General features: G+C 39.3%; 1 protein-coding gene across 4 annotated transcripts in view; it reads left to right on the top strand.

Annotated features, from left to right (window-relative positions):
* lrp8 (low density lipoprotein receptor-related protein 8, apolipoprotein e receptor) overlaps positions 1-15,671 on the top strand; it is a 162,299-nt gene that overhangs the window by 57,511 nt on the left and 89,117 nt on the right. The window lies entirely within an intron of this gene.

The following is a 15,671-nucleotide window of genomic DNA, read 5'->3' as shown; positions in this document are numbered from 1 at the left end:
AAACAGCAGTGAACATGTCTCCCCCTGTTCATCCAGCAAAACACACACATGGAGTTTTAGAACTCCGTCCCACCAGGAGCTTTCCCGTGCACCACTGCGGCCCGGGATTGTGTGTACCTCCATGTCAATCGCTTCTGAAACACAGTGAAGGAGAAGTCAGCAAGCATAAGGAGGTGTGTGACATTGTGACAACCACAGAGTTCGAGTGGGGGGGGGGCCTCCATTTGTATTCTAATAGGAGGGGTAGCCCTGGATACACTTAGGTGACTGAAAAACATGCAGGGGAGAGGAAGTGAATAGATTTGCATTCTGTCAGTGTGCTTATACCCACGCTGGTTTAAATCATCCTGTACAATAGGAGGTAACTCTCGGTCATTTTTGGGCAGAGAGAGAAAGATGATCTGGGCTTTTTAAAAAATAAACGTATATATTTACCTTTTGAAACTTTAGCATCGTGGATACAAGTCAGTTTTGATGAGAATGAACTTGGACCAAAGCTCAGTAGAAAGTGTTTTTGTAGAGCAACCTGCTGGGAAATACTCAGCAGGATAGGACATCCTTGAAACTGTGCACTCTAGGCTGTGAATGCCCTTAAATAACATAAGATGTGGATTTTGATTCTTCAAATTACATACCAGTGGAGTATGAAAATTCTCAGACTTCCTCTTTCTTTATCCTTCAGCACCTGTTTGATTTCCTTTCATCTTTAGCATTGCAGTCATAAAGGTGGGTAAATGACAGAATCCACTGAGCACTTTTGACATTCCCTTTATACTACAGTATGTTCGATAGACAGTACCAAAGCTAAAACTAATTTCATTGTTTGTTTTTGAAGCTGAATCTGGTACGTTCTGTGAAGTGTCTTCGATGTCGTGTGATCATCTGACAGGCGCAGCCTTTCTCAAAGCCAGGTGATTCACAGGCATCAACAGAAAGATATCAAATTTTCATTTTCTCTTCCCACGAAAGAAAGCTCCTTTGTAGTGCTACAAAAAAGCGTAAAGTCATTGTGTGTTCCTCACACAGAGCATAATGATCTTCATGAGAGCATGAGCGGGATTAGCTGGAGAAATGCGATTGTCTTGACAGTGAGGGACTGGAGTGCATATGTTAGTTTTGTGGGGCTGTACATGTTCTCATATTGAGAATGACTGACTGGGTACAACAATGAGAACTTTGGGGCTAATTGTACAAAGGGACAAACTAGAAGTGAAATTTCTAAACCAATCCAACACTTGAAGTGGATAAAGGTGAACCACAGGCAGGCACAACAGTGCGCTTGTCAACATTGCCTGATGAGTAACAAGCCTGTTGTTAGCCCATGGATAAGACATAAGTTTGAATGAATGAAAAATCCTCCACAATAGGAAACACATGTCACATGTACAGAGAACACATTACAAGTGGTAAAAAAAAATAGCCATTACCTCTTGCGAGAAGAAAATGGTTGTCTTAGCTGTCGACAGTGCTTTACTTGTTATCAATTCTTCTCCAGATGTTAAAAATGCACAGACCATAGGAAATACAGGGTGAGTTCTAGATGGGCTGTATCGTTTAGGGATGTGCGTTCTGACTGATTTTGAAATTTCAGTGTGTCTAAGCATTCATGAATGAATATCCGGTTAACTGTAGGGAAGCTAGAACAACAGCAACCCAGAAATTAGGCTTTCATGTAGGCTCATTCTTCAGATAAGCGAAAGAAATTACAGAGCTAAGAAATGTCACATTGTATGCTGATAAGGACCTATACATGGTATATTTTTTTCTCATTGGATAATATTCCAAAATTTTGTTTGTGCAGGCCAGTCAAGTTCTTCCACACTAAACTTGCTCATCCATGTCTTTATAGAGTTTGCCTTGTGCACTGGTGCACAGTCACGTTGGAACAGGAAGGGGCCATCCCCAAACTGTACCCACAAAGTTGGGAGCACGAAATAGTCCAAAACCTCTTGATCTGCTGAAGCATTAAGAGTTCCTTTCACTGGAACTAAGGGGCCGAGCCCAACTCCTAAAAAACAAGCCCACACCATAATTTCATGACTGGAGAGATGGCATCCTATCATGGTACCATGCTAGAATTCACTGAGCTCCTGAGAGCAACCCATTCTTTCACAGATGTGATTTGGGTGGGTGAGTAAATACTTTAGCAATATAGTGTATTTCCTTGTTAATTTATCAAGACCATAAACACTAAACTACAAGATGCAAACACACACACTGGAGCACACAGTACTCACTGTACTAGACGGTTTTACAGTCTAGTTTTTAACCTCATATAAAGTGAATCTTTGGCCGTATACTGCTGATTACAGCTCTAAAGTCAGACAGTAAAAGGCAATCTGCTCAGGCAAAGAGCATGAAATGTGTGGGAACATAAAGATGTGCATGTGCACCTCCACCCTCTGCCTCAGAATTGCTTTTAGAGTTTAACAAAAGCCATAATGTACCATGCTTAATCGGAGGTCTCCATCCTTTACTGTCAGCCAGTTTGTATATGTGTGTCTGTGCAAGTGTGTATACCTGTCTGTGTGTGTTTGTGTAGCACAGAGTCTGCATGTTTACTTGTTTGTGAATGAAGTTGGTTGGGGAGCTCTAACACAACCCCCTCAACACACACACACATACACGCTCAAACAAAGTGACTGGCAGTAAAGGATGATGGGCCTGCGAGGGGAGTGCTGTCGCTGCAGAAACACCAAGACCAAGACAAACACATGCTGACTTAATGCAGAGAGGGAGGATGGAGTGATGGAGTAGAGGGGGAGAGAGAGAGCGCGTATGAGAGAGAACAGAATTCAGGTAAAATGTAAACAGAGAAGTTAACTGCACACGTTTTGTACAGTTGTACAAAAAAGTAAAATATTGTACATTAATAATCTTCAAGGCTATAATAAAACTGAAATTTGAAACATTAATGTATTAGCCTACAGTATCTACAGGACATGGCACAGAATTCTCCCTCCAATTCCTTTGCCAGTGCCTCACTGCTCAATGGGCGTGTCTGTATACACAGGACATCAGTGAACATATGTAATGTGCATAAAGTTTGCATAAACTCACCATGCCATGAATCATGTTAGTATCTCTCACCATCCCACAATCCTGCATGTTTTTTTCGCTATTCACCATTGAAAATGAATGAGGATGAAATTTCAGATGACAAATTTGTGTTGTCAGGTATTTTTTATTTTTGCTTTGTTAAAATTGTATTGAATCATGACACTCATAGCGATTACTGTAGATGGCACAGTACCACTTTTTCTTTTGATATCAATACTAATATTGAAACCTTGAGTATCGGCTGATAACTATACAATCTTATTCCTTAATGTTATTAGATGGCATTATCATATGGTTACTGATGTTATCATGTGATTTATTTTTCTCCACTTTACATTTTGCAGCACTATAAGCAAATATGTGCTATTTTAGGTTGGATTTGTGACAGCATCAGATCAGATTCATTCTTTTTTCCACTCTGTTATCTAAATCATCATTTTTGTTCACATCCCATTATCGGATCAGTGCCATTCAAGATCTGGATTTGAGAACCTCTGGACTATATCTAGATTTAGATTAGAGCAGTTTACATACAGTGACTAGGGGCAGAGAAGAAGATAAAGGACAGCGTAAACAACTGAAAATAAGTGAAAAATGCTGAGTTCAAATGAAGTAAACATTTGTGTGTTTGTGGATGTGAAATGCACAAAAGAAGAAGGAAAGCCCCAAAACTAGGCCTATGTGATATGTGTTTCATTCTTTGATAACAAAATAGCATTACTCCCTGAACAGAAAGAATGAATTGCTGTTGCACAGCAGTTCATTGTAGTTCATTTTGTGAAGTAGTGTTTCTTTCGTCTTTCCACAATCTCCAGTTTATGCCGTTTAGTGATGTGCATTTGTTTAGGAGCTGTGTTGATTTGAAATGATGAAGTCAGTGGGGTGATTTTATCCATGTTTTTCCATTGAGACCTTGCTGCTTTATCTAGTCTTTTTCTTTTAGCTTCCAATTCTTTACGCACACACACACACACACACACACACACACACACACACACACACACACACAGAGAGGTTTCAGAGGTCTGCATTAATAAAGCCGAAGGCAGTTTGTCCCGAGGTTGCGCGTGCACTGTGATGATAGGACGTGAGTGGGCACTGAAGCAGATGTTGGAGTGGAAAATACCTAAACACGCACAAACAGAAATAGCACATACACACAGGCCACACACTGAGATCTGATGTAGTTTATCAGCATGCTGTCTCACAGTAGCTTGTTGTTTTATTACTGCCATGTAAACCCCTGGTGAGCATATTAATCAGTACAAGTTGGTAATCATGTCTGAGTATTGTAAGTCATATCTGAATCCAGCTTCTTTTTGGGGCAGGCAAGCAATATGGTTGATACTTCAGTAAGTTGTATGTCTTAAGTGGTGTGATTCCTCATGTGTCACTTGTGTGGAGCCCTTAGTAGATTGGCTGGCTGCTCATATTGTTATGCTGTTTTCACTAGGGCGTGTCTGCATCTCAGCAGGCCGCCAAGTTCTCCACATCATCTGAGTGTGTGAGTGTGTGAGTATGTGTATGACTATCCATATGGAATAAATAAATACATCACAACACCAGGCATTTTAAGATAAGTAACACACCACATGCCAACCAGCCACTTCATTAAGTATACCTCTTTGTTTCTACACTCACTATCCATTTTATTTGCTCCACTTACCACTTATAGGAGCCCTTTCACCCTTTTCTTCAATGGTCAGGACCTTCACAGGGTCATCACAAAGCAGGTTTTATTTGGGTGGTGAATCATTCTCAACACTGCAGTGACTCTGATGGAGTGGTGTAGTGGTGGTGTGTTAATACTGGTACTGGTGTGGAACACAGTGTTACTGGAGTCTTTAAATACCTCAGTGTCACTACTGGACTGAGAAGTCCACCAACAAACGATATCCAGCCAACAGCATCCTGTGGGCAGCTGATGGAGTTGAGCTACAGATAAGCTATTGTCTCTTGACTTTACATCTAGAATGTGGGCCAACAAGTTAGGTGTGTCTTATAGAGCAGACTCTAAGTGTTTAATTAAAAACTCTAGCAGCACTATTGTCTGATCCACTTGTACTAGCACAACACTAACACCCACCACCATGTCAGATACACTGCAGTGCTGAGAATGATCCTCCACCCAAATGATGCCTGCTCTGTGGAGATCGTGTGGGGGTCTTGACCATTGAAGAACAGGGTGAAAGGGGGCTAACAAAATACGCAGAGGAACAGATGAACTACAGTCTGTAATTTTACAACTACAAAGTACACCTATATGGTAAGTGGATAAAATGGACAATGAATTTATATATAAGGAGGTGCAATGTGGCCGGTTGACATATATCACAATGTTTGGTCACAAGTTTGTCAAGGTGGAATGCAAAATGCAAAAATGCAAAAGAGACTCATTTACATCTAATCAGCTGTTTGTTATTGTGCACTTCATGTGATTACATAGAGTGCTCATTTGGGAGGGTGTTATGGCGCATATATATCATGATACTTAAATACATTTTAATGTTACATTAAATGATTGGTTTGTGTAGAAACAAGCCCATATTTGACTGTTGAGAATGACGAATAAACTACTCCATGTCTTATTCGGGAAACAGTCATAACAAGCCCTGATTTTAGCGCAATTAATGAAACACCTTTAATGCATGGAGACAAATGCCAGTGCATGAGTGCTTTATTTCAATACCATTTGCAACAGACATGCCTCAATTTACCCACACAAACATCATTTACATGAAGCATGCCATAATGTATTGATAATGAGCCAATCAGAAAATCATTCAGCAATTCATGAGCTAATGGTTGTACTCATAGGCAGAGTTTGAGGTCTGCACAGCCCCCTCAACTGGACAGATATTTAATAGCTTCATTTAGTAGCTTCACAATAATTAAGTAGAATAAAATGTGAAATGAACAAAATATCCATCCATCCATCCATCCATCCATCCATTTTCTAAGCCGCTTCTCCGTCAGGGTCGCGGGGGGATGCTGGAGCCTATCCCAGCGGTCATCGGGCGGAAGGCAGGATACACCCTGGACAGGTGAACAAAATATCATTAGTATAATACAAAAGTATTTTGACTGGACACGCACTTGTCACATTTGTTTGCACATACAAAAACAAGTACATTCACTTTAGTTCTAAGGATTGCTTTGTGCACAGTTATTAGTATTATTGTTGCTTTCTACGTGCACTGTTACAGCTGATATTACAAATGATATTAATAGTAGTTTTGATGTTAACCACAAATTCAGCATTTTTCAGGTTGTTAAAATGTTACCTTCAAACGAATGAACTGTCTGTATATATGTGAAAATTTGTGTGTGCATGCTTTATGATAATATTTGACTGGATGCAGTGTTTATGAATATGGGCCAGTATGTATTATGATACGTCTGCATTGCCCTACTGTGTAAAAATAGTTTTTCTGAGGTTTGATATGTTGGAAGCAATGCACCACAATTAAGAAATGCCATCAAAAACTACAAAAAGTAAAGTTTTCTAGTCAATGACTAAAACACTGTGCTGCACTAAATTTAGTTAAACAGGACTAATCAGTTTAACAGGACTTATTAAGCACTGACAATATCCATAAAACACTACAAAAGACATCCAGAAAGGCATATTGTGAGGCAGTTTGTCATGGTGTTGATAACATTGATAAGATACGGCTCAACTCTTGCTGTGGTTTAGAGGCTTAATTGGTGAAAACCTGTCTTATTTTTATGTTACATCTAGTTGTTCAGTGTTTTTGAAGAACTGACATTAACCATGATATATTCCGAAGAGTGGTGTGTGACGAAATTTATCGCAAGAATAATATCATATTGTCTCATGGCCCACTTTTAGTTGCCTCCCTGTAAAGCTGTTTCTTATAGGGTTGTGTATGGCAGAAGGAGGTCGTCCGAGGGGATTATTGTCAGTGGGCAGTCTGACCAGACCCATCTCCATCAGTGTGGACCAAGCTCTGCCCAGTAATAGTATTTCTCAGCTGGACGTTTTTAAACACTATCTTCCTGCCAGTGACAAGATCCTTTTATTACTATGCTTTCATCACTTTCATCTCTCTCTCTCTCACTCACTCACTCACTTACTCACTCACACACACACACACACTCTCTCTCTGTCTAAGGGAGAGTGTAATGGGGCGGCAGTAAAGGAGGCAGATCACTTGCATCACTCAGTCACAATAAGACATAGAGGCAGAGAGAGGAGGGGGGAAGGGGGGATGCTGCTCTGGATAGAGAGAAAAACAGAGTGAGAGAGGCAGGAAGAGATATTGTCCAGTGTTGGAGAAAGTGAGACAGGGAAAGAAATGGAAAGCTTCATTGATGTGATTATAACATGAAACATCAAGGGGACGAGAGTCTGTTGGAGAGATTATATACTGCTGTCTAGAAGAGAATATCGTAATCAGTTTAAGGTGCCACTGGATGAGTCACAGTCAGTGCAACTTGCCTCTAATGAGAAGACAAGGGTGTAAATGAGATGACCTTTATGTCCTCATGGCCCGTGGCCTCAAGTGTGAGTTGCTCTCACACATAGAGTTGGGCAATATAACAAAATGTAATATTGTGATACTTCAAGACATTTTCTTAGATTATGATAAGCATCACAATATTTCATTTTTCTGAAGTAAACCCCTTAAAATCACAGTCTTATTACACACTAAGGCTTATTATTCTGTACCTACGGGGGCATCAATGCAAACATTTAGCATTTAGTTTCCATCTTGTTTATAGCTGTCATTGCTGTGCTTTTTTTCCATATCGGTGTAACTGTCATCTATCTGTCTGTCTATCTGTCTGTCTGTCTATCTGTCTATCTGTCTATCTGTCTATCTATTTTGTCTGTCTGTCTGTCTGTCTGTCTGTTAGGGATTTCCTTTGTTGTCTTTTCCATTTCATAATGCAGCAAATGTTTTCAGTAGGTGACGGTTCTGGACTGCAGACAGGCAACTTCAGCACATAGACTCTTACTTCAGAGCTATGCTGTTGCGTGCAGACTGTGCTTTGGGATTGTCTTACAGAAATAAGCATGGCCTTCCCTGAAAAAGACGTCATCTGGATGGCAGCATGCGTTGCTCTATACCCTGCCTATGTTGTTCATCATTAATGGAGCATTAGCAGATGTGGAAGTCCCCCATGCTGTCTTTTGAACTGTGTGCTGATAACAAGCCTCTCTCCTCTGGTGTCTCTCCTCTTTAGCCTGGAGGATGTGGCATACATAATTTCCCAAATGAATTGCAAATTTTGATTTGTCACACTACAGGATATTTTTTTCACTTCGCCAAAGTCCATTGTATATGAGCTCGGGCCCAGAGAAGGTGGTGATATTTCTGCATCCTGTTTTTATATATATATATATATATATATATATATATATATATATATATATATATATATATATATATATATATATATATATATATATATATGGTTTCAGCTAATGTTGGTTTTCGGACTTGTCTCTTGCATGCAGAGATTTCTCTGGATTCTCTGAATCTTTTAATGATATATAACGCAGATAAAAAAATTCCCAAGTTCTTAAAACGTTATTCTTGAATTGTTGTACTGTTGTCCCATGCAATCCTTCAGAGTCGTGAACCCCTCTCCATCTTTATTTCTAAAAGACTCAGCCTCTCTGGGATGCTCTCTTTATACCCAGTTATGTTACTGACCTGTGGTTAATTACAATAATTAGTTGTGAGATGTTATATTTTGTTGTCCAGTGATCCAGGGAAACCAATGCTTTCAGTGTATGTTGTTTTATGTGATCACCTGATGCGCCATTGCCATTTTGATTGGCTGTATCTAATGAATTGCGGGATGTTTTACATTTATACTCCAGTGCAGTTTTGTTTGATGTGGTAAAATGCAGTAGGATTATTAAAGTGAAGTAGGTTAATGGCTAACATTACTACCATGTTGTTAATTAACATGTTATTTTTGAGAGAGTTTGTTTTTAGGTGTCACTGTGGTCTCCTTAGAGAGGTACATTTCGAAAAGCTTGTCTAAAAACCGATCATTTATAGATTATTTCAGTTTCATGCCCTGAAGACTGTTGTTTGAATTACTGTGTCTTTCAGGATTTCTCTCGGGCCGCAACATCATCTGCTGCAGCACCTATGTGCGCTGTTCAAAAGCTTCTTTATTTGTCATGTAATTAGAGAGAGCCCACCACTCTAATGTGCTTCAGCTTGACACACCCGGACGCAATGTGTTTGATAGCATGCTCAGCTTGGCGAAACTACAAAAGAGGAGGCTATGGCCATTTTCCATGGCTGTTGTCGGAGGCCCTTGGGTGAACTACACCAAATATAAAAAAAAAAAAGAAAAAAGAATTGGATGATTATGTTGTTGCCCCCCGAACTCACTGTGGATCAATTCCTATTGAAGTGAGGATGGCGTCTAAGCTCTGCTACTCCAGGCGTAATGCGATCAGAGTTCAATTCAGCAGCCCGCATAAATTCATGCGCACTAATGATCACGCTGCCATTGTGTTTGTGCTGCTCCTGGCTGCCTATAAGGATAGAAATCGACAGTCCGTGGAGGGAGAGAAGGAGTGAGGGAGATGAAATGGGCCTAATAAGAGTATTTGGGTTTGTTTTCTATTCTTTGTTTCTCTATCTCCTGAGCATTCTCAGTACTGTCAGTGCACTGCAGTTTTAAGCTGACATGGTCTCTTTAATACTATTCTTATCTAACCCTGCTGTGCAGGCAGGGCTGCCACAGCTGCTGCTTTTATTAATATTAGTTACCCATAGACTTTCGCTATAAGCCAGTTTTGCATATTTCTTCACTCAGTTCTGTGAAACTGATCCTGCACTTCAGTGGAACTTCCTACCTTGTCAAGTTGATGACATGGGGGCTGTTTATTACCTGCTGTACCTACCAGTGTGTTTTTACCTTCTTTACTTTTTAGCTCTTGTGGAACAGACATGAAATTCATACGTTAGTCTAGCCTGCCAGTTTGTTTGGGGAGGTTTTTCTTATCGCCGTCTCAAAGACACTCTAAACTCTTGGAAGCAAGTAGACGAAAAGAACAGCTCAAGAAGATAATGAGGTTTCTCTGCACGAGAACAGGTGGATTAACCTGTGTTGTTTAACCACAAAGCCAGAGAGCAAAGCCACACAGAGAATGCTTCATCTGTACTCCTACTGCTGGTTTTGTGAAATTTGTGAAAGCTGGGCCTGTGAAATTCACCTGCACTTAAGCCTTAATCTAGCTGCCTTGTTGTGTATTGTTTTATATAGCAGTTGTTTTTTGTTTTTTCACACACACCCACCTTTCTTGCTCTCTGCCTCTTTTGTGCATGCGTTATTGTGTTATGTGTGTTACAAATTTTTAATAATATTGCATTTGTAATCCTATAGAAATAAATGTTATTGTTTTCTGTACTGCTAGTTCAGGAGAATCCCAGTCTCTACATTTTATAAATGTTTATGTATTTGCATTGACAGATATGGAAAAATATTACATGTTGACATCACACCACAATTCCCACATTGGTGCATCCCTGATAAAGACACAATATCGTCATATATGTCAACACCATCATAAATTTGAATTATACTATGATATAAACTTTTGGCCATACTGGCCACTACTAATGGGAGGTATGCTTTTGATATTTCAATCAGCCTGTGTGTGTGTGTGTGTGTGTGTGTGTGTGTGTGTGTGTGTGTGTGTGTGTGTGTGTGTGTGTGTGTGTGTGTGTGTGCGTGCGTGTGCGTGTGCACCCCCCCTCTCCAGGAGGACTGGCTGCCTTTACGTTTCATATCCCCAGATCTATACACTTTGTAGTTCCCTGGCAGCACTTCAGCTGAACCAACCATACACACACACAATTTCTAAATTTATACCTCTCTATTTTCCTACTGCAGAGGCTTACAGTGGTATGTTTTATCTTCAAGAGATTCAATTTTGAATGATTTAAACCAATGCACATTCTTCTTTCCCTCTCTCAGCCTCTCTCTCTCTCTCTCTCTCTTTATATATATATATATATATATATATATATATATATATATATATATATATTTATATATATATATATATATATATATATATATATATATATATATATATATAGAGATAACACACACATATGCACACACCACACGCACACATATATATTTTCTAGCCCTGTAATAGGCGGTGCTGAGGAGGGGTAACCCAGCCCCCTCTGTGATCCCCAGGCAGCGCTATGGAGATCAGTAAATCTGAGCTACACACAGTGGAGATCTGGGGACATTGCACAGCATGAGAGAGATTTTGAGAGTGTGAATGTGGATGTGGGTGTGAGTGTGTGTCAGGATGTAGGGAGAGGTTTTCCATTAAATGTCCTTTACTCTTAACCTGCTATACTAGGAATGCACCATATGTATCAATTTTTTTTTGTATCAATTTTTTTTTTGCTTTTTATTTGTTTTTTGGGGGATTTTTACTCAGTTCTGCCAATTTACATCACCTAACAGCCACTCACACTGACATTGTGCTGAGTCATAGGAAAAAGCTAGGTGAATCATACTCACCTAGAAAGAGTAAGGCTAGTTATGCTTTCTGTTACTCTGGCTAGAATTGTCTGTTACAGTAGTGTTATCCCATTCAATGAATTAAAAACAGAAATGCCAAGCACTAGTAACTGCTTGCATCATTGCACAATCAAACCAAAGGGTGCTGAACCAACATTATTGGTTGTAATTATCAGCTATAATTTCAGTATCAGACTTATTAAAAAAAAACAAAAACGTTTCCTTTTTACCTGCTTATATTTACCACTGCTATATCGTACACCCCTATGCCATAGCGTTCCACTATGTGTAGGTGGGCGACGCTTCATTTGTAGCTGAAGAGGAGGTATGTGGAGAGAATAAGGGGAAGAAAGTTGGGGAAGTCGAGCAGGTCTCCTCTTGTCTGAGACTGTGCTTTTGGGATGGCGTTATGCTGTAATTCCTTTTATCTCAAATGAGCTCTCAGAAATAGATAAGGCCGGTCAGTCAGCCAGAGCTGCTGGGCCGCATTCAAGAGCACAACACTGACCTCTGATCACTTTTAAATGAAAGGTGCTGTGCACACCACAAGCAGTCTACAGTATTTTACATCAAAAGGGACAGGGAAAGCGCTTCCGACTGTCAACCAAATACCTCTCTCTATATTTTGAGATGAGGTTGACAGAAATTTGCCTTTGAGCATTTCTTCTCCCTGTTCAAGAAGGACTATGCGTACAGTTAGCAACGAATCACCAAAAGGTCTACTCAGGAATCACTGTGATGTTTAATTTACTTTTAATGCTTTAACAACAGAGGTATGAACAAAATCCAACAATGTTTTTGTTTTCAGTAATAGCACATCCTGTGAAGAATCTGCAAGATTGTGTGTTACCAGAATTCCTGTTTTTGCAATTCTGGAGTGGTTTAGGTTTAAGAGATTTAAAATCGGTGATCGTTAATATGGTTGTGTGAGTTGTATGAAAACGACAGAAATAACCCATTATAGGGGGCATTCTGTGTTAGTAGTAAAATCACGTTATATTAGACGTGTAATAATTGTCTTTTTTTCAGGTTCCATATGATTTTCTAATCATACATTTTCAATATTTTATGTGTTAAAGTCTTGATTGTACACAGCTTTATCTATATACTACACAGCTTCTGATTTTTCAGTACTTTATTGAAATTGTTCCTCACACACACACACACACACACACACACACACACACACACACACACACATACATACATATATATATATATATATATATATATATATATATATATATATATATACATATACACACGTACATATAGGGCTGGGAACTTCAGTGTTATGATGAAGTCCTCACTGTTGCTGCATTCAAACTAATAGACTGTTAAACTGTAAACTAGGATTTCAATTAGAGCCTGTCATACATCACATCACATCTCTAAGTGTTAGTCTTTTTTTTTTTTTTTTTTTTTTTAATGCTTAAGCCAATCGACCCACTGCACTCAGGAGCCAAAAGCTTCATCCAAGTCCTCTTGGATGAGGTAGTAGCTCTTTGAGAAACACTTTGAAAGCAGCAATTCTGATGCTGCCTGAATCCAAGGCTTTAACTCTATGCTCTTTATTTGATTGTAACCTTTTTATTACAGTGGTAGGCTTGGATGAAATGGTGTGTGGAGACTGAAAGAATTTGACCTTCAACAGCAGTTGTGTGGCGAGCAGGCAGCATGGTCCATAGTATCATCGAAACAAACGGCAAGAAGACACTTAGTGCTGGATAAACATCACAGACCATGATGTTGTCCATCAGTAATCATGGTGACCTCTGAAGTGTGAACGCTGCGAAATGTCACAGGCACTTTTGTAGAATGGACCCGTGTCAATTAAAGCGTGTTTCCATTGGAATGAAGCAATTCAACTGTTTACACTGTCTGTGCATGGCTGCACTCCGTGCAAATACATTGTACTGCGTATTGTATGCCTTTGCCGACTGATAGAACAGATATTAAATATGTATTTATATAGTCTGTAAAAGAACACAATATTGGAAAGCAAATGTATACTTCTCCCCAAATTACATTTTAGCAGATAGTTCATGGTTTGAGGTCTAGAATATATGAAGTAACTCATAATAAATGGCAGCTGCTGCTTAACACAGAGCCTATATCAGAGGTAAGTGCTGCCTCTGTATCGGGGGGATAAATACATTAATAAAATCAACACTTCTGCTCTTTGGTGTTTTCTAAAACCCTCAGCATAAGCGCTTGCCCCACCAGTCACACCAACCTCTGTGTATTCTCCAAATCAACAACATCTGGTCATGCTTCAGGCTAAATTTTTTGCTGTTCTGGATAATTAAAAACATACTGCAGCTCCTGTGCAATCTGGAAGCCCTTTTTTTAAGAACAGGCCTGATGTGTTGCAGTTGAAAGTGAGGAAGGTAGCAGCTTAGCAAGGTCACATCAGGCATTGTCCTTGAGATAAGGCTGGTGAAGGATCTTTGGTAATTAACAGGGGCTCAGTGCTAGCTGACCTCCTCTTTCTGTGGTCTAGAGAGGAATTGAACCCCTAACCGTCCAGTCCTGGTTTCAGAGGGAGATAAGAGGGGATAAGAGAGTGTTCTCTGAGCTGTGCTTGAGTGCTAAAGTCTCTGCTCTTGTTTCAGAGCTGGAGGCAGGGAGGGCTTAGATGAAATCCTCATGTCTTGATGGGATGCTGAGGCCATGGGAGCCATTCAAGAGGAGAACCAGAGTATTTATCACTTCCCTCACTCAAAGCATATAAAAATGCAATGACATGGTGAATTTTGCATTGTTAGAATCAATTACTGGTAATTATAAATTCATATTCCCCCAAATTTTTCATGCTTTTGTCAAATGTAAAAAAAAAACAGTATTGTTTTATTACGTATGTTTCATAACATCCATCCATCCATTTTCTAAGCCGCTTCTCCGTCAGGGTCGCGGGGGGTGCTGGAGCCTATCCCAGCAGTCATCAGGCGGAAGGCAGGATACATATTTCATAATATTATGTGTATATTGTTCCTCCACTCACTGTTTTAGGCTGGGCAATATGACGATTTTTAATGTTATCATGACAAATTACCTCACAAGTATGTCAGCGGATGCTTTTCTGAGCATATCGTCAATATCATCAGTACTTAAAAAAAATGTGTCCTGACTACGTTAGATTGAAAGAGAACATAATTAATCCTGTTTAGTTGATTTTAGAATAGCGTAGTATGTGAAATTTTGAATACAAAATTTTGTATTCGTAGTTTATGATTAGTATTTTTAAATGTTTAACTGCTTTGTCTATTCCAACTTAGAAGATCTAAAAATATAAATATTGTCTGGCACAAAAACTTCTTGAAGTATCGTGATATTACATTTTCACAACATATCACCCATCTTTACTGTTTTGTATCCAGTGTTTTTTTTAATTATTTTATTCTAAATCATACCAAAATAACTGAATCATTGATTGTACTGAAATGTTCAGCTGCATTCCAAAAGCTAGGTGGGCTTGAAGGTTGTTCCAGTCAGAAGGATTCTTTGAATACAGCTAGGGGTCATCCTCAATGTATTACGAATTTAAATTAAGGTTGCATAAGGGTGCATAACTCCTTTCCAGTGGCATGGCAAAGCGACCTTGGAATATATATTCATTTTTATAATATAAACAAAAAGCCTTCATAGGACACTGACACACACATGCCACTGACACACTTTTCTTGGCTGCAGCATAGCTTTTGAAATGCAGCTTCCATGGCACAATTAATTATTTTCTAAAAAATCACAATTGTATCCAAAAATTTTGAGGCTAGAAATTTACACCTCAGTCTTTCTTTTACTGTCAATTTCACTTCGTCTCTGAGCGAATCTAACTGTGATTATCCCCTTTTCTGTTTTTCACTTTTTCCTTTCCATAACTTGAGATAACACATGAGATTTCCTGTGTCCCCTACATGTATGGCTGATTTTTCAATAATAGGCATATTCTAAGGCTAGATTGAGCTAAATCAGTATGTCCTGATGACTTCATAGAGCTGATGCACATAATGATGGAGTCTTCTGAACAGGTCTAAGTCCCTGTGTCACCATTGACTGGTTCATATATT

This window comes from Pygocentrus nattereri, chromosome 26 (genome assembly GCF_015220715.1).
Source record: "Pygocentrus nattereri isolate fPygNat1 chromosome 26, fPygNat1.pri, whole genome shotgun sequence".
In the NCBI taxonomy this organism is placed as follows: Eukaryota; Metazoa; Chordata; class Actinopteri; order Characiformes; family Serrasalmidae; genus Pygocentrus; species Pygocentrus nattereri.
This window is presented reverse-complemented; position numbering and strand designations above follow the sequence as displayed.